The sequence below is a fragment of the Schistocerca serialis genome, chromosome 11, assembly GCF_023864345.2.
Source record: "Schistocerca serialis cubense isolate TAMUIC-IGC-003099 chromosome 11, iqSchSeri2.2, whole genome shotgun sequence".
In the NCBI taxonomy this organism is placed as follows: domain Eukaryota; kingdom Metazoa; phylum Arthropoda; class Insecta; order Orthoptera; family Acrididae; genus Schistocerca; species Schistocerca serialis.
The window spans coordinates 21814494-21834143 of NC_064648.1; positions in this window are offsets into that span (position 1 = coordinate 21814494).

Consider the following 19650-nt stretch of genomic DNA (forward strand, 5'->3'; position numbering starts at 1 on the left):
AGAAGCTCCAAGGGATACAGTAAACCTGAAGTGAGGCATCGGAATCTAAAACTGGACTCACAGGAGAGGTTTATATCATAGAAAGTTAGAGTGTCAGTCCACTTGTACTTAAGTCGGCATTGTGCCTTTTGTATTAAATTCGGATGCAATTTCTGTGTTTCATCGACAATAAGAAGGCACAAGTGATACAGTAAACCTGAAGTGAAGCATCGGAATCTAAAACTGGACTCACAGGAGAGGTTCAAATCATAGAAAGTTAGAGTGTCAGTCCTCTTGTACTTAAGTCGTCATTGTGCCTTTTGTATTAAATTCGATGCAATATCTGTGTTTCATCGTCAATAAGAAGGTCCACTGGATACAGTAAACCTGAAGTGAAGTATCGGTAACTAAAACTGGACTCACAGGAGAGGTTTAAATCATAGAAAGTTAGAGTGTCAGTCCTCTTGTACTTAAGTCGTCATTGTGCCTTATGTATTAAATTCGATGCAATTTCTGGGTTTCATCGTCAATAAGACGGTACAAGGGATACAGTAAACCTGAAGTGAAGCATCTGAATCTAAAACTGGACTCACAGGAGGGGTTCAAATCATAGAAAGTTAGAGTGTCAGTCCTCTTGTACTTAAGTCGTCATTGTTTCTTTTGTACTAAACTCGGCTGCAATATCTGTGTATCATCGTCAATAAGCAGGTCCAAGGGATACAGTAAACCTGAAGTGAAGCATCGGAATCTAAAACTGGACTCACAGGAGATGTTCAAATCATAGCAATTTAGAGTGTCTGTCCTCTTGCACTTAAGTCGTCATTGTGCCATTTGTATTAAATTCGGATGCAATTTCTGCGTTTCTTAGTCAATATGAAGGTCCAAGGGATACAGTAAACATGAAGTGAAGCATCGGAATCTAAAACTGGACTCACAGGAGTGGTTGAAACCATAGAAAATTAGGGTGTCAGTCCTGTTGTACTTAAGTCGACATTGTGCCTTTTGTATTAAATTCGGATGCAATTTCTGTGTTTCATTGTCATTAAGAAGGTCCAAGGGATACAGTAAACCTGAAGTGAAGCATCGTAATCTAAACTGGACTCACAGGAGAGGTTCATATAATAGAAAATTAGAGTGTCAATCCTCTTGTACTTAAGTCGGCATTGTGCCTTTTGTATTAAATTCGGATGCAATATCTGTGTCTCATTGTCAATAAGAAGGTCCAAGGGAAACAGTAAACCTGAAATGAAGCATCGGAATCTAAAACAGGACTCACAGGAGAGGTTCAAATCGTAGAAAGTTAGAGTGTCAGTCCTCTTGTGCTTAAGTCGGCATTGTGCCTTTTGTATTGAATTCGGGTGCAATTTCTGTGTTTCATCGTCAATAAGAAGGTCCAAGGGATACAGTAAACCTGAAGTGAAGCATCGGAAGCTAAAACTGGACTCACAGGAGATTTACAAATCATAGAAATTTGGAGCGTTTGTCCTCTTGTACTGAAGTCGGCATTGTGCCTTTTGTATTAAATTCGTATTCAATTTCTGTGTTTCATCGTCAATAAGACGGTCCAAGGGATACAGTAAACCTGATGTGAAGCATCGGAATCTAAAACTGGACTCACAGCAGATTTTCAAATCATAGAAAGTTGGAGTGTCAGTCCTCTTGTACTTAAGTCGGCAACGTGCCTTTTCTATTAAATTCAGATGCAATTTCTGTGTATCATCGTCAATACGAAGGTCCAAGGGAGACAGTATACCTGAAGTGAAGTATCGGAATCTAAAAGTGGACTCACAGGAGAGGTTCAAACCTTAGAAAGTTAGGGTGTCAGTCCTCTTGTACTTAAGTCGGCATTGTGCCCTTTGTATTAAATTCGGATGCAATTTCTGTGTTTCATCGTCAATAAGAAGGTCCAAGGGATACAGTAAACCTGAAGTGAAGCATCGGAATCTGAAACTGGAATCACAGGAGAGGTTCAAATCATAAAAAGTTAGAGTGTCAATCTTCTTGTACTTAAGTCGGAATTGTGCCTTTTGTATTAAATTCGGATGCAATGACAGTGTTTCATTGTCAATAAGAAGGTCCAAGGGAAACAGTAAACCTGAAGTGAAGCATCGGAACCTAAAACTGGACTCACAGGAGAGGTTCAAATCATAGAAAGTTAGAGTGTCAGTCCTCTTGTGCTTAAGTCGGCATTGTTCCTTTTGTATTGAATTCGGGTGCTATTTCTGTGTTTCATTGTCAATAAGAAGGTCCAAGGGAAACAGTAAACCTGAAGTGAAGCATCGGAATCTAAAACTGGACTAACAGGAGATGTTCAAATCATAGAAATTTAGAGTGTCTGTCCTCTACACTTAAGTCGTCATTGTGCCATTTGTATTAAATTCGGATGCCATTTCTGCGTTTCTTCGTCAATATGAAGGTCCAAGGGATACATTAAGATGAAGTGAAGCATCGGAATCTAAAACTGAACTCACAGGAGTGGTTCAAACCATAGAAAGTTAGGGTGTCAGTCCTCTTGTACTTAAGTCGGCATTGTGCCTTTTGTATTAAATTCGGATGCAATTTCTGTGTTTCATCGTCAGTTAGAAGGTCCAAGGTATACAGTAAACCTGAAGTGAAGCATCGGAATCTAAAACTGAACTCACAGGAAAGGTTCAAATCATAGAAAGTTAGAGTGTCAGTCCTCTTGTACTTAAGTCGGCATTGTGCATTTTCTATTAAATTCGGATGCAATTTTTGTGTTTCATCGTCAATACGAAGGTCCAAGGGAGACAGTAAACCTGAAGTGAAGTATCGGAATCTAAAAGTGGACTCACAGGAGAGGTTCAAACCTTAGAAATTTAGGGTGTCAGTCCTCTTGTACTAAAGTCGGCATTGTGCCTTTTGTATTAAATTCGGATGCTATTTCTGTGTTTCATCGTCAATAAGAGGGTCCAAGGGATACAGTAAACCCGAAGTGAAGAATCGGAATCTAAAACTGGACTCACAGGAGAGGTTCAAATCATAAAAAGTTAGAGTGTCAATCTTCTTGTACTTAAGTCGGCATTGTGCCTTTTGTATTAAATTCGGATGCAATGTCTGTGTTTCATTGTCAATAAGAAGGTCCAAGGGAAACAGTAAACCTGAAGTGAAGCATCAGAATCTAAAACTGGATTCACAGGAGAGGTTCAAATCATAGAAAGTTAGAGTGTCAGTCCTCTTGTACTTAAGTCGTCATTGTGCCTTTTGTATTAAATTCGATGCAATTTCTGTGTTTCATCGTCAATAAGAAGGTCCAAGGGATACAGTAAACCTGAATTGAAGCATCGGAATCTAAAACTGGACTCACAGGAGAGGTTCAAATCATAGAAAGTTTGAGTGTCAGTCCTCTTGTGCTTAAGTCGGCATTGTGCCTTTTGTATTGAACTCGGGTGCAATTTCTGTGTTTCATCGTCAATATGAAGGTCCAAGGGATACATTAAGATGAAGTGAAGCATCGGAATCTAAAACTGAACTCACAGGAGAGGTTTAAATCATAGAAAGTTTGAGTGTCAGTCCTCTTGTACATAAATCGTCATTGTGCCTTTTGTATTAAATTCGATTCAATTTCTGAGTTTCATCGTCAATAAGACGGTCCTAGGGATACAGTAAACCTGAAGTGAAGCATCGGAAACTAAAGCAGGACTCACAGGAGAGGTTCAAATCATAGAAAATTAGAGTGTTAGTCCTCTTGTACTTAAGTCGGCATTGTGCCCTTTGTATTAAATTCAGATGCAATATCTGTGCTTCATCGTTAATAAGAAGGTCCAAGGGATACAGTAAACTTGTAGTGAAGCATTGGAATGTAAATCTGGACTCACAGGAGAGGTTCAAAGCATAGAAAGTTAGAGTGTCAGTCCTCTTGTACTTATGTCGGCATTATGCCTTTTGTATTAAATTCGGATGCAATTTCTGTGTTTCATCGTCAGTTAGAAGGTCCAAGGTCTACAGTAAACCTAAAGTGTAGCATCGGAATCTAAAACTGGACTCACAGGAGAGGTTCAAATCATAGAAAGTTAGAGTGTCAGTCCTCTTGTACTTAAGTCGTCATTGTGCCTTTTGTATTAAATTCGATGCAATTTCTGGGTTTCATCGTCAATAAGACGGTCCAAGGGATACAGTAAACTTGAAGCGAAGCATCTGAATCTAAAACTGGACTCACAGGAGGGGTTCAAATCATAGAAAGTTAGAGTGTCAGTCCTCTTGTACTTAAGTCGTCATTGTTTCTTTTGTACTAAACTCGGCTGCAATATCTGTGTATCATCGTCAATAAGCACGTCCAAGGGATACAGTAAACCTGAAGTGAAGCATCGGAATCTAAAACTGGACTCACAGGAGAGGTTCAAATCATAGAAAGTTAGAGTGTCAGTCCTCTTGTACTTAAGTCGTCATTGTGCCTTTTGTATTAAATTCGATGCAATTTCTGTGTTTCATCGTCAATAAGAAGGTCCACGGGATACAGTAAACCTGAAGTGAAGTATCGGTAACTAAAACTGGACTCGCAGGAGAGGTTCAAATCATAGAAAGTTAGAGTGTCAGTCCTCTTGTACTTAAGTCGTCATTGTGCCTTTTGTATTAAATTCGATGCATTTTCTGGGTTTCATCGTCAATAAGACGGTCCAAGGGATACAGTAAACCTGAAGCGAAGCATCTGAATCTAAAACTGGACTCACAGGAGGGGTTCAAATCATAGAAAGTTAGAGTGTCAGTCCTCTTGTACTTAAGTCGTCATTGTTTCTTTTGTACTAAACTCGGCTGCAATATCTGTGTATCATCGTCAATAAGCACGTCCAAGGGATACAGTAAACCTGAAGTGAAGCATCGGAATCTAAAACTGGACTCACAGGAGATGTTCAAATCATAGCAATTTAGAGTGTCTGTCCTCTTGCAATTAAGTCGTCATTGTGCCATTTGTATTAAATTCGCATGAAATTTCTGCGTTTCTTAGTCAATATGAAGGTCGAAGGGATACAGTAAACATGAAGTGAAGCATCGGAATCTAAAACTGGACTCACAGGAGTGGTTCAAAACATAGAAAGTTAGGGTGTCAGTCCTCTTGTACTTAAGTCGGCATTGTGCCTTTTGTATTAAATTCGGATGCAATTTCTGTGTTTCATTGTCCTTAAGAAGGTCCAAGGGATACAGTAAACCTGAAGTGAAGCATCGTAATCTAAACTGGACTCACAGGAGAGGTTCAAATAATAGAAAATTAGAGTGTCAATCCTCTTGTACTTAAGTCGGCATTGTGCCTTTTGTATTAAATTCGGATGCAATGTCTGTGTCTCATTGTCAATAAGAAGGTCCAAGGGAAACAGTAAACCTGAAGTGAAGCATCGGAATCTAAAACTGGACTCACAGGAGAGGTTCAAATCGTAGAAAGTTAGAGTGTCAGTCCTCTTGTGCTTAAGTCGGCATTGTGCCTTTTGTATTGAATTCGGGTGCAATTTCTGTGTTTCATCGTCAATAAGAAGGTCCAAGGGATACAGTAAACCTGAAGTGAAGCATCGTAATCTAAAACTGGAATCACAGGAGAGGTTCAAATCATAAAAAGTTAGAGTGTCAATCTTCTTGTACTTAAGTCGGAATTGTGCCTTTTGTATTAAATTCGGATGCAATGACAGTGTTTCATTGTCAATAAGAAGGTCCAAGGGAAACAGTAAACCTGAAGTGAAGCATCGGAACCTAAAACTGGACTCATAGGAGAGGATCAAATTATAGAAAGTTAGAGTGTCAGTCCTCTTGTGCTTAAGTCGGCATTGTTCCTTTTGTATTGAATTCGGGTGCTATTTCTGTGTATCATCGTCAATAAGAAGGTCCAAGGGATACAGTAAACCTGAAGTGAAGCATCGGAATCTAAAACAGGACTCACAGGAGAGGTTCAAATCATAGAAAGTTAGAGTGTCAGTCCTCTTGTACTTAACTCGTCATTGTGCATTTTGTATTAAATTCGATGTAATTTCTGTGTTTCATCGTCAATAAGAAGGTCCACGGGATACAGTAAACCTGAAGTGAAGTATCGGTAACTAAAACTGGACTCGCAGGAGAGGTTCAAATCATAGAAAGTTAGAGTGTCAGTCCTCTTGTACTTAAGTCGTCATTGTGCCTTTTGTATTAAATTCGATGCATTTTCTGGGTTTCATCGTCAATAAGACGGTCCAAGGGATACAGTAAACCTGAAGCGAAGCATCTGAATCTAAAACTGGACTCACAGGAGGGGTTCAAATCATAGAAAGTTAGAGTGTCAGTCCTCTTGTACTTAAGTCGTCATTGTTTCTTTTGTACTAAACTCGGCTGCAATATCTGTGTATCATCGTCAATAAGCACGTCCAAGGGATACAGTAAACCTGAAGTGAAGCATCGGAATCTAAAACTGGACTCACAGGAGATGTTCAAATCATAGCAATTTAGAGTGTCTGTCCTCTTGCAATTAAGTCGTCATTGTGCCATTTGTATTAAATTCGCATGAAATTTCTGCGTTTCTTAGTCAATATGAAGGTCGAAGGGATACAGTAAACATGAAGTGAAGCATCGGAATCTAAAACTGGACTCACAGGAGTGGTTCAAAACATAGAAAGTTAGGGTGTCAGTCCTCTTGTACTTAAGTCGGCATTGTGCCTTTTGTATTAAATTCGGATGCAATTTCTGTGTTTCATTGTCCTTAAGAAGGTCCAAGGGATACAGTAAACCTGAAGTGAAGCATCGTAATCTAAACTGGACTCACAGGAGAGGTTCAAATAATAGAAAATTAGAGTGTCAATCCTCTTGTACTTAAGTCGGCATTGTGCCTTTTGTATTAAATTCGGATGCAATGTCTGTGTCTCATTGTCAATAAGAAGGTCCAAGGGAAACAGTAAACCTGAAGTGAAGCATCGGAATCTAAAACTGGACTCACAGGAGAGGTTCAAATCGTAGAAAGTTAGAGTGTCAGTCCTCTTGTGCTTAAGTCGGCATTGTGCCTTTTGTATTGAATTCGGGTGCAATTTCTGTGTTTCATCGTCAATAAGAAGGTCCAAGGGATACAGTAAACCTGAAGTGAAGCATCGTAATCTAAAACTGGAATCACAGGAGAGGTTCAAATCATAAAAAGTTAGAGTGTCAATCTTCTTGTACTTAAGTCGGAATTGTGCCTTTTGTATTAAATTCGGATGCAATGACAGTGTTTCATTGTCAATAAGAAGGTCCAAGGGAAACAGTAAACCTGAAGTGAAGCATCGGAACCTAAAACTGGACTCATAGGAGAGGATCAAATTATAGAAAGTTAGAGTGTCAGTCCTCTTGTGCTTAAGTCGGCATTGTTCCTTTTGTATTGAATTCGGGTGCTATTTCTGTGTATCATCGTCAATAAGAAGGTCCAAGGGATACAGTAAACCTGAAGTGAAGCATCGGAATCTAAAACAGGACTCACAGGAGAGGTTCAAATCATAGAAAGTTAGAGTGTCAGTCCTCTTGTACTTAACTCGTCATTGTGCATTTTGTATTAAATTCGATGTAATTTCTGTGTTTCATCGTCAATAAGAAGGTCCACGGGATACAGTAAACCTGAAGTGAAGTATCAGAAACTAAAACTGGACTCACAGGAGAGGTTCAAATCATATAAAGTTAGAGTGTCAGCCGCCTTGTACTTAAGTCGGCATTGTGCCAATTTTATTAAATTCGGATGCAATTTCTGGGTTTCATCGTCAATAACACGGTCCAAGGGATATAGTAAACCTGAAGTGCAGCATCGGAATCCAAAACTGGACTCACAGGAGGGGTTCAAATCATAGAAAGTTAGAGTGTCAGTCCTCTTATACTTAAGTCGTCATTGTTCCTTTTGTACTAAATTCGTATGCAAAATCTGTGTATCATCGTCAATAAGCAGGTCCAAGGGATACAGTAAACCTGAAGTGAAGCATCGGAATCTAATACTGGACTCACAGGAGATGTTCAAATCATAGAAATTTAGAGTGTCTGTCCTCTTGCACTTAAGTCGTCATTGTGCCATTTGTATTAAATTCGGATGCTATTTCTGCGTTTCTTCGTCAATATGAAGGTCCAAGGGATACATTAAGATGAAGTGAAGCATCGTAATCTAAAACAGAACTCACAGGAGTGGTTCAAACCATAGAAAGTTAGGGTGTCAGTCCTCCTGTCCTTAAGTCGGCATTGTGCCTTTTGTATTAAATTCGGATGCAATTTCTGTGTTTCATCGTCAGTTAGAAGGTCCAAGGTATACAGTAAACCTGAAGTGAAGCATCGGAATCTAAAACTGAACTCACAGGAGAGGTTCAAATCATAGAAAGTTAGAGTGTCAGTCCTCTTGTACTTATGTCGGCATTGTGCATTTTCTATTAAATTCGGATGCAATTTTTGTGTTTCATCGTCAATACGAAGGTCCAAGGGAGACAGTAAACCTGAAGTGAAGTATCGGAATCTAAAAGTGGACTCACAGGAGAGGTTCAAATAATAGAAAATTAGAGTGTCAATCCTCTTGTACTTAAATCGGCATTGTGCCTTTTGTATTAAATTCGGATGCAATGTCTGTGTCTCATTGTCATTAAGAAGGTCCAAGGGAAACAGTAAACCTGAAGTGAAGCATCGGAATCTAAAACTGGACTCACAGGAGAGGTTCAAATCGTAGAAAGTTAGAGTGTCAGTCCTCTTGTGCTTAAGTCGGCATTGTGCCTTTTGTATTGAATTCGGGTGCAATTTCTGTGTTTCATCGTCAATAAGAAGGTCCAAGGGATACAGTAAACCTGAAGTGAAGCATCGGAATGTAAAACTGGAATCACAGGAGAGGTTCAAATCATAAAAAGTTAGAGTGTCAATCTTCTTGTACTTAAGTCGGAATTGTGCCTTTTGTATTAAATTCGGATGCAATGACAGTGTTTCATTGTCAATAAGAAGGTCCAAGGGAAACAGTAAACCTGAAGTGAAGCATCGGAACCTAAAACTGGACTCACAGGAGAGGTTCAAATCATAGAAAGTTAGAGTGTCAGTCCTCTTGTGCTTAAGTCGGCATTGTTCCTTTTGTATTGAATTCGGGTGCTATTTCTGTGTATCATCTCAAATAAGAAGGTCCAAGGGATACAGTAAACCTGAAGTGAAGCATCGGAATCTAAACCAGGACTCACAGGAGAGGTTCAAATCATAGAAAGTTAGAGTGTCAGTCCGCTTGTACTTAACTCGTCATTGTGCATTTTGTATTAAATTCGATGTAATTTCTGTGTTTCATCGTCAATAAGTAGGTCCACGGGATACAGTAAACCTGAAGTATCGGAAACTAAAACTGGACTCACAGGAGAGGTTCAAATCATAGAAAGTTAGAGTGTCAACCGTCTTGTACTTAAGTCGGCATTGTGCCAATTTTATTAAATTCGGATGCAATTACTGGGTTTCATCGTCAATAACACGGTCCAAGTGATATAGTAAACCTGAAGTGCAGCATCGGAATCTAAAACTGGACTCACAGGAGAGGTTCAAATCATAAAAAGTTAGAGTGTCAATCATCTTGTACTTAAGTCGGCATTGTGCCTTTTGTATTAAATTCGGATGCAATGTCTGTGTTTCATTGTCAATAAGAAGGTCCAAGGGAAACAGTAAACCTGAAGTGAAGCATCAGAATCTAAAACTGGATTCACAGGAGAGGTTCAAATCATTGAAAGTTAGAGTGTCAGTCCTCTTGTACTTAAGTCGTCATTGTGCCTTTTGTATTAAATTCGATGCAATTTCTGTGTATCATCGTCAATAAGCAGGTCCAAGGGATACAGTAAACCTGAAGTGAAGCATCGGAATCTAAAACTGGACTGACAGGAGATGTTCAAATCATAGCAAATTAGAGTGTCTGTCCTCTTGCACTTAAGTCGTCATTGTGCCATTTGTATTAAATTCAGATGCAATTTCTGCGTTTCTTCGTCAATATGAAGGTCCACGGGATACAGTAAACCTGAAGTGAAGTATCGCAAACTAAAACTGGACTCACAGGAGAGGTTCAAATCATAGAAAGTTAGAGTGTCAGTCCTCTTGTACCTAAGTCGGCATTGGGCCCTTTGTATTAAATTCGGATGCAATTTCTGTGTTTCATCGTCAATAAGAAGGTCCAAGGGATACAGTAAACCTGAAGTGAAGCATTGGAATCTAAAACTGGACTCACAGGAGAGGTTCAAATCATAAAAAGTTAGAGTGTCAATCTTCTTGTACTTAAGTCGGCATTGTGCCTTTTGTATTAAATTCGGATGCAATGACAGTGTTTCATTATCAATAAGAAGGTCCAAGGGAAACAGTAAACCTGAAGTGAAGCATCGGAACCTAAAACTGGACTCACAGGAGAGGTTCAAATCATAGAAAGTTAGAGTGTCAGTCCTCTTGTGCTTAAGTCGGCATTGTTCCTTTTGTATTGAATTCAGGTGCTATTTCTGTGTATCATCGTCAATAAGCAGGTCCAAGGGATACAGTAAACCTGAAGTGAAGCATCGGAATCTAAAACTGGACTGACAGGAGATGTTCAAATCATAGCAAATTAGAGTGTCAGTCCTCTTGTACTTACGTCGGCATTGTGCCCTTTGTATTAAATTCGGATGCAATTTCTGTGTTTCATCGTCAATAAGAAGGTCCAAGGGATACAGTAAACCTGAAGTGAAGCATCGGAATCTAAAACTGGACTCACAGGAGAGGTTCAAATCATAAAAAGTTAGAGTGTCAATCTTCTTGTACTTATGTCGGCATTGTGCCTTTTGTATTAATTCGGATGCAATGTCTGTGTTTCATTGTCAATAAGAAGGTCCAAGGGAAACAGTAAACCTGAAGTGAAGCATCGGAATCTAAAACTGGATTCTCAGGAGAGGTTCAAATCATAGAAAGTTAGAGTGTCAGTCCTCTTGTGCTTAAGTCGGCATTGGTCCATTTGTATTAAATTCGATGCAATTTCTGGGTTTCATCGTCAATAAGACGGTCCAAGGGATACAGTAAACCTGAAGTACAGCATCGGAATCTAAAACTGGACTCACAGGAGAGGTTCAAATCATAGAATGTTAGAGCGTCAGTCCTCTTGTACGTTAGTCGGCATTGTGCCTTTTGAATTAAATTCGATGCAATTTCTGTGTTTCATCGTCAATAAGAAGGTCCAAGGGATACTGTAAACCTGAAGTGAGGCATCGGAATCTAAAACTGGAATCACAGGAGAGGTTCAAATCATAGAAAGTTAGAGTGTCAGCCCTCTTGTGCTTAAGTCGGCATTGTGCCTTTTGTATTAAATTCGATGCAATTTCTGGGTTTCATCGTCAATAAGACGGTCCAAGGGATACAGTAAACCTGAACTGAAGCATCGGAATCTAAAACTGGACTCACAGGAGGGGTTCAAATCATAGAAAGTTAGAGTGTCAGTCCACTGGTACTTAAGTCGTCATTGTTCCTTTTGTACTAAACTCGGCTGCAATATCTGTGTATCATCGTCAATAAGCAGGTCCAAGGGATACAGTAAACCTGAAGTGAAGCATCGGAATCTAAAACTGGACTGACAGGAGATGTTCAAATCATAGCAATTTAGAGTGTCTGTCCTCTTGCACTTAAGTCGTCATTGTGCCATTTGTATTAAATTCGGATGCAATTTCTGCGTTTCTTCGTCAATATGAAGGTCCCAGGGATACAGTAAACATGAAGTGAAGCATCGGAATCTAAAACTGGACTCACAGGAGTGGTTCAAACCATAGAAAGTTAGGGTGTCAGTCCTCTTGTACTTAAGTCGGCATTGTGCATTTTGTATTAAATTCGGATGCAATGTCTGTGTCTCATTGTCAATACGAAGGTCCAAGGGAAACAGTAAACCTGAAGTGAAGCATCGGAATCTAAAACTGGACTCACAGGAGATGTTCAAATCATAGAAAGTTAGAGTGTCAGTCTTCTTGTACTTAAGTCGGCATTGTGCCTTTTGTATTGAATTCGGGTGCAATTTCTGTGTTTCATCATCAATAAGAAGGTCCAGGGGATACAGTAAACCTGAAGTGAAGCATCGGAAGCTAAAGCTGGACTCACAGGAGATTTACAAATCATAGAAATTTGGAGTGTTTGTCCTCTTGTACTGAAGTCGGCATTGTGCCTTTTGTATTAAATTCGTATTCATTTTCTGTGTTTCATCGTCAATAAGAAGGTCAAAGGGATACAGTAAACCTGAAGAGCAGCATCGGAATCTAAAACTGGACTCACAGGAGAGGTTCAAATCATAGAATGTTAGAGCGTCAGTCCTCTTGTACGTTAGTCGGCATTGTGCCTTTTGAATTAAATTCGATGCAATTTCTGTGTTTCATCGTCAATAAGAAGGTCCAAGGGATACAGTAAACCTGATGTGAAGCATCGGAATCTAAAACTGGACTCACAGCAGGTTTTCAAATCATAGAAAGTTGGAGTGTCAGTCCTCTTGTACTTAAGTCGGCAACGTGCCTTTTCTATTAAATTCAGATGCAATTTCTGTGTATCATCGTCAATACGAAGGTCCAATTGAGACAGTAAACCTGAAGTGAAGTATCGGAATCTGAAAGTGGACTCACAGGAGAGGTTCAAACGTTAGAAAGTTAGGGTGTCTGTCCTCTTGTACTTAAGTCGGCATTGTGCCCTTTGTATTAAATTCGGATGCAATTTCTGTGTTTCATCGTCAATAAGAAGGTCCAAGGGATACAGTAAACCTGAAGTGAAGCATCGGAATCTGAAACTGGAATCACAGGAGAGGTTCAAATCATAAAAAGTTAGAGTGTCAATCTTCTTGTACTTAAGTCGGAATTGTGCCTTTTGTATTAAATTCGGATGCAATGACAGTGTTTCATTGTCAATAAGAAGGTCCAAGGGAAACAGTAAACCTGAAGTGAAGCATCGGAACCTAAAACTGGACTCACAGGAGAGGTTCAAATCATAGAAAGTTAGAGTGTCAGTCCTCTTGTGCTTAAGTCGGCATTGTTCCTTTTGTATTGAATTCGGGTGCTATTTCTGTGTTTCATTGTCAATAAGAAGGTCCAAGGGAAACAGTAAACCTGAAGTGAAGCATCGGAATCTAAAACTGGACTAACAGGAGATGTTCAAATCATAGAGATTTAGAGTGTCTGTCCTCTACACTTAAGTCGTCATTGTGCCATTTGTATTAAATTCGGATGCAATTTCTGCGTTTCTTCGTCAATATGAAGGTCCAAGGGATACATTAAGATGAAGTGAAGCATCGGAATCTAAAACTGAACTCACAGGAGTGGTTCAAACCATAGAAAGTTAGGGTGTCAGTCCTCTTGTACTTAAGTCGGCATTGTGCCTTTTGTATTAAATTCGGATGCAATTTCTGTGTTTCATCGTCAGTTAGAAGGTCCAAGGTATACAGTAAACCTGAAGTGAAGCATCGGAATCTAAAACTGAACTCACAGGAAAGGTTCAAATCATAGAAAGTTAGAGTGTCAGTCCTCTTGTACTTAAGTCGGCATTGTGCATTTTCTATTAAATTCGGATGCAATTTTTGTGTTTCATCGTCAATACGAAGGTCCAAGGGAGACAGTAAACCTGAAGTGAAGTATCGGAATCTAAAAGTGGACTCACAGGAGAGGTTCAAACCTTAGAAGTTTAGGGTGTCAGTCCTCTTGTACTAAAGTCGGCATTGTGCCTTTTGTATTAAATTCGGATGCTATTTCTGTGTTTCATCGTCAATAAGAAGGTCCAAGGGATACAGTAAACCCGAAGTGAAGAATCGGAATCTAAAACTGGACTCACAGGAGAGGTTCAAATCATAAAAAGTTAGAGTGTCAATCTTCTTGTACTTAAGTCGGCATTGTGCCTTTTGTATTAAATTCGGATGCAATGTCTGTGTTTCATTGTCAATAAGAAGGTCGAAGGGAAACAGTAAACCTGAAGTGAAGCATCAGAATCTAAAACTGGATTCACAGGAGAGGTTCAAATCATAGAAAGTTAGAGTGTCAGTCCCCTTGTACTAAAGTCGGCATTGTGCCTTTTGTATTAAATTCGGATGCTATTTCTGTGTTTCATCGTCAATAAGAAGGTCCAAGGGATACAGTAAACCCGAAGTGAAGAATCGGAATCTAAAACTGGACTCACAGGAGAGGTTCAAATCATAAAAAGTTAGAGTGTCAATCTTCTTGTACTTAAGTCGGCATTGTGCCTTTTGTATTAAATTCGGATGCAATGTCTGTGTTTCATTGTCAATAAGAAGGTCCAAGGGAAACAGTAAACCTGAAGTGAAGCATCAGAATCTAAAACTGGATTCACAGGAGAGGTTCAAATCATAGAAAGTTAGAGTGTCAGCCCTCTTGTACTTAAGTCGGCATTGTGCATTTTCTATTAAATTCGGATGCTATTTTTGTGTTTCATCGTCAATACGAAGGTCCAAGGGAGACAATAAACCTGAAGTGAAGTATCGGAATCTAAAAGTGGACTCACAGGAGAGGTTCAAACCTTAGAAAGTTAGGGTGTCAGTCCTCTTGTACTTAAGTCGGCATTGTGCCTTTTGTATAAAATTCGGATGCAATTTCTGTGTTTCATCGTCAATAAGAAGGTCCAAGGGATACAGTAAACCTGAATTGAAGCATCGGAATCTAAAACTGGACACACAGGAGAGGTTCAAATCATAGAAAGTTTGAGTGTCAGTCCTCTTGTGCTTAAGTCGGCATTGTGCCTTTTGTATTGAATTCGGGTGCAATTTCTGTGTTTCATCGTCAATAAGAAGGTCCAAGGGATACAGTAAACCTGAAGTGAAGCATCGGAATCTGAAACTAGACTCACAGGAGAGGTTTAAATCATAGAAAGTTTGAGTGTCAGTAATCTTGTACATAAATCGTCATTGTGCCTTTGTATTAAATTCGATTCAATTTCTGAGTTTCATCGTCAATATGACGGTCCTAGGGATACAGTAAACCTGAAGTGAAGCATCGGAAACTAAAGCAGGACTCACAGGAGAGGTTCTAATCATAGAAAATTAGAGTGTCAGTTCTCTTGTACTTAAGTCGGCATTGTGCATTTTCTATTAAATTCGGATGCAATTTACGTGTTTCATCGTCAATACGAAGGTCCAAGGGAGACAGTAAACCTGAAGTGAAGTATCGGAATCTAAAAGTGGACTCACAGGAGAGGTTCAAACGTTAGAATGTTAGGGTGTCAGTCCTCTTGTACTTAAGTCGGCATTGTGCCCTTTGTATTAAATTCGGCTGCAATTTCTGTGATTCATCGTCAATAAGAAGGTCCAAGGGATACAGTAAACCTGAAGTGAAGCAGCGGAATCTAAAACTGGACTCACAGGAGAGGTTCAAATCATAAAAAGTTAGAGTGTCAATCTTCTTGCACTTAAGTCGGCATTGTGCCTTTTATATTAAATTCGGATGCAATTTCTGTGTTTCATCGTCAGTTAGAAGGTCCAAGGTATACAGTAAACCTGAAGTGAAGCATCGGAATCTAAAACGGGACTCACAGGAGAGGTTCATATCATAGAAAGTTAGAGTGTCAGTCCTCTTGTACTTAAGTCGGCATTGTGCATTTTCTATTAAATTCGGATGCAATTTTTGTGTTTCATCGTCAATACGAAGGTCCAAGGGAGACAGTAAACCTGAAGTGAAGTATCGGAATCTAAAAGTGGACTCACAGGAGAGGTTCAAACCTTAGAAAGTTAGGGTGTCAGTCCTCTTGTACTTAAGTCGGCATTGTGCCTTTTGTATAAAATTCGGATGCAATTTCTGTGTTTCATCGTCAATAAGAAGGTCCAAGGGATACAGTAAACCTGAAGTGAAGCATCGGAATCTAAAACTGGACTCACAGGAGAGGTTCAAATCATAGAAAGTTTGAGTGTCAGTCCTCTTGTGCTTAAGTCGGCATTGTGCCTCTTGTATTGAATTCGGGTGCAATTTCTGTGTTTCATCGTCAATAAGAAGGTCCAAGGGATACAGTAAACCTGAAGTGAAGCATCGGAATCTAAAACTAGACTCACAGGAGAGGTTTAAATCATAGAAAGTTTGGTGTCAGTCCTCTTGTACATATATCGTCATTGTGCCTTTTGTATTAAATTCGATTCAATTTCTGAGTTTCATCGTCAATAAGACGGTCCTAGGGATACAGTAAACCTGAAGTGAAGCATCGGAAAGTAAAGCAGGACTCACAGGAGAGGTTCAAATCATAGAAAATTAGAGTGTTAGTCCTCTTGTACTTAAGTCGGCATTGTGCCCTTTGTATTAAATTCAGATGCAATATCTGTGCTTCATCGTTAATAAGAAGGTCCAAGGGATACAGTAAACCTGTAGGGAAGCATTGGAATGTAAATCTGGACTCACAGGAGAGGTTCAAAGCATAGAAAGTTAGAGTGTCAGTCCTCTTGTACTTAAGTCGGCATTATGCCTTTTGTATTAAATTCGGATGCAATTTCTGTGTTTCATCGTCAGTTAGAAGGTCCAAGGTCTACAGTAATCCTGAAGTGAAGCATCGGAATCTAAAACTGGACTCACAGGAGAGGTTCAAATCATAGAAAGTTAGAGTGTCAGTCCTCTTGTACTTAAGTCGGCATTGTGCATTTTCTATTAAATTCGGATGCAATTTCTGTGTATCATCGTCAATACGAAGGTCCAAGGGAGACAGTAAACATGAAGTGAAGTATTGGAATCTAAAAGTGGACTCACAGGAGAGGTTCAAACGTTAGAAAGTTAGGGTGTCAGTCCTCTTGTACTTAAGTCGGCATTGTGCCCTTTGTATTAAATTCGGCTGCAATTTCTGTGTTTCATCGTCAATAAGGAGGTCCGAGGGATACAGTAAACCTGAAGTGAAGCATCGGAAGCTAAAACTGGTCTCTCAGGAGATTTACAAATTATAGAGATTTGAAGTGTCTGTCCTCTTGTACTGAAGTCGGCATTGTGCCTTTTGTATTAAATTCGGATTCAATTTCTGTGTTTCATCGTCAATAAGAAGGTCAAAGGGATACAGTAAACCTGAGGTGAAGCATCGGAATCTAATACTGGAGAGGTTCAAATCATAGAATTTTAGAGCATCAGTCCTCTTGTACGTTAGTCGGCATTGTGCCTTTTGAATTAAATTCGATGCAATTTCTGTGTTTCATCGTCAATAAGAAGCTCCAAGGCATACAGTAAACCTGAAGTGAAGCATCGGAATCTAAAACTGGACTCACAGTTGATTTTCATATCATAGAAAATTGGAGTGTCAGTCCTCTTGTACTTAAGTCGGCAATGTGCCTTTTGTATTAAATTAGGATGCAATTTCTGTGTTTCATCATCGATAAGAAGCTCCAAGGGATACAGTAAACCTGAAGTGAGGCATCGGAATCTAAAACTGGACTCACAGGAGAGGTTTATATCATAGAAAGTTAGAGTGTCAGTCCACTTGTACTTAAGTCGGCATTGTGCCTTTTGTATTAAATTCGGATGCAATTTCTGTGTTTCATCGACAATAAGAAGGCACAAGTGATACAGTAAACCTGAAGTGAAGCATCGGAATCTAAAACTGGACTCACAGGAGAGGTTCAAATCATAGAAAGTTAGAGTGTCAGTCCTCTTGTACTTAAGTCGTCATTGTGCCTTTTGTATTAAATTCGATGCAATTTCTGTGTTTCATCGTCAATAAGAAGGTCCACGGGATACAGTAAACCTGAAGTGAAGTATCGGTAACTAAAACTGGACTCACAGGAGAGGTTCAAATCATAGAAAGTTAGAGTGTCAGTCCTCTTGTACTTAAGTCGTCATTGTGCCTTATGTATTAAATTCGATGCAATTTCTGGGTTTCATCGTCAATAAGACGGTACAATGGATACAGTAAACCTGAAGTGAAGCATCTGAATCTAAAACTGGACTCACAGGAGGGGTTCAAATCATAGAAAGTTAGAGTGTCAGTCCTCTTGTACTTAAGTCGTCATTGTTTCTTTTGTACTAAACTCGGCTGCAATATCTGTGTATCATCGTCAATAAGCAGGTCCAAGGGATACAGTAAACCTGAAGTGAAGCATCGGAATCTAAAACTGGACTCACAGGAGATGTTCAAATCATAGCAATTTAGAGTGTCTGTCCTCTTGCACTTAAGTCGTCATTGTGCCATTTGTATTAAATTCGGATGCAATTTCTGCGTTTCTTAGTCAATATGAAGGTCCAAGGGATATAGTAAACATGAAGTGAAGCATCGGAATCTAAAACTGGACTCACAGGAGTGGTTCAAACCATAGAAAATTAGGGTGTCAGTCCTGTGGTACTTAAGTCGGCATTGTGCCTTTTGTATTAAATTCGGATGCAATTTCTGTGTTTCATTGTCATTAAGAAGGTCCAAGGGATACAGTAAACCTGAAGTGAAGCATCGTAATCTAAACTGGACTCACAGGAGAGGTTCATATAATAGAAAATTAGAGTGTCAATCCTCTTGTACTTAAGTCGGCATTGTGCCTTTTGTATTAAATTCGGATGCAATGTCTGTGTCTCATTGTCAATAAGAAGGTCCAAGGGAAACAGTAAACCTGAAATGAAGCATCGGAATCTAAAACTGGACTCACAGGAGAGGTTCAAATCGTAGAAAGTTAGAGTGTCAGTCCTCTTGTGCTTAAGTCGGCATTGTGCCTTTTGTATTGAATTCGGGTGCAATTTCTGTGTTTCATCGTCAATAAGAAGGTCCAAGGGATACAGTAAACCTGAAGTGAAGCATCGGAAGCTGAAACTGGACTCACAGGAGATTTACAAATCATAGAAATTTGGAGCGTCTGTCCCCTTGTACTGAAGTCGGCATTGTGCCTTTTGTATTAAATTCGTATTCAATTTCTGTGTTTCATCGTCAATAAGACGGTCCAAGGGATACAGTAAACCTGATGTGAAGCATCGGAATCTAAAACTGGACTCACAGCAGATTTTCAAATCATAGAAAGTTGGAGTGTCAGTCCTCTTGTACTTAAGTCGGCTACGTGCCTTTTCTATTAAATTCAGATGCAATTTCTGTGTATCATCGTCAATACGAAGGTCCAAGGGAGACAGTAAACCTGAAGTGAAGTATCGGAATCTAAAAGTGGACTCACAGGAGAGGTTCAAACGTTAGAAAGTTAGGGTGTCAGTCCTCTTGTACTTAAGTCGGCATTGTGCCCTTTGTATTAAATTCGGATGCAATTTCTGTGTTTCATCGTCAATAAGAAGGTCCAAGGGATACAGTAAACCTGAAGTGAAGCATCGGAATCTGAAACTGGAATCACAGGAGAGGTTCAAATCATAAAAAGTTAGAGTGTCAATCTTCTTGTACTTAAGTCGGAATTGTGCCTTTTGTATTAAATTCGGATGCAATGACAGTGTTTCATTGTCAATAAGAAGGTCCAAGGGAAACAGTAAACCTGAAGTGAAGCATCGGAACCTAAAACTGGACTCACAGGAGAGGTTAAAATCATAGAAAGTTAGAGTGTCAGTCCTCTTGTGCTTAAGTCGGCATTGTTCCTTTTGTATTGAATTCGGGTGCTATTTCTGTGTTTCATTGTCAATAAGAAGGTCCAAGGGAAACAGTAAACCTGAAGTGAAGCATCGGAATCTAAAACTGGACTAACAGGAGATGTTCAAATCATAGAAATTTAGAGTGTCTGTCCTCTACACTTAAGTCGTCATTGTGCCATTTGTATTAAATTCGGATGCAATTTCTGCGTTTCTTCGTCAATATGAAGGTCCAAGGGATACATTAAGATGAAGTGAA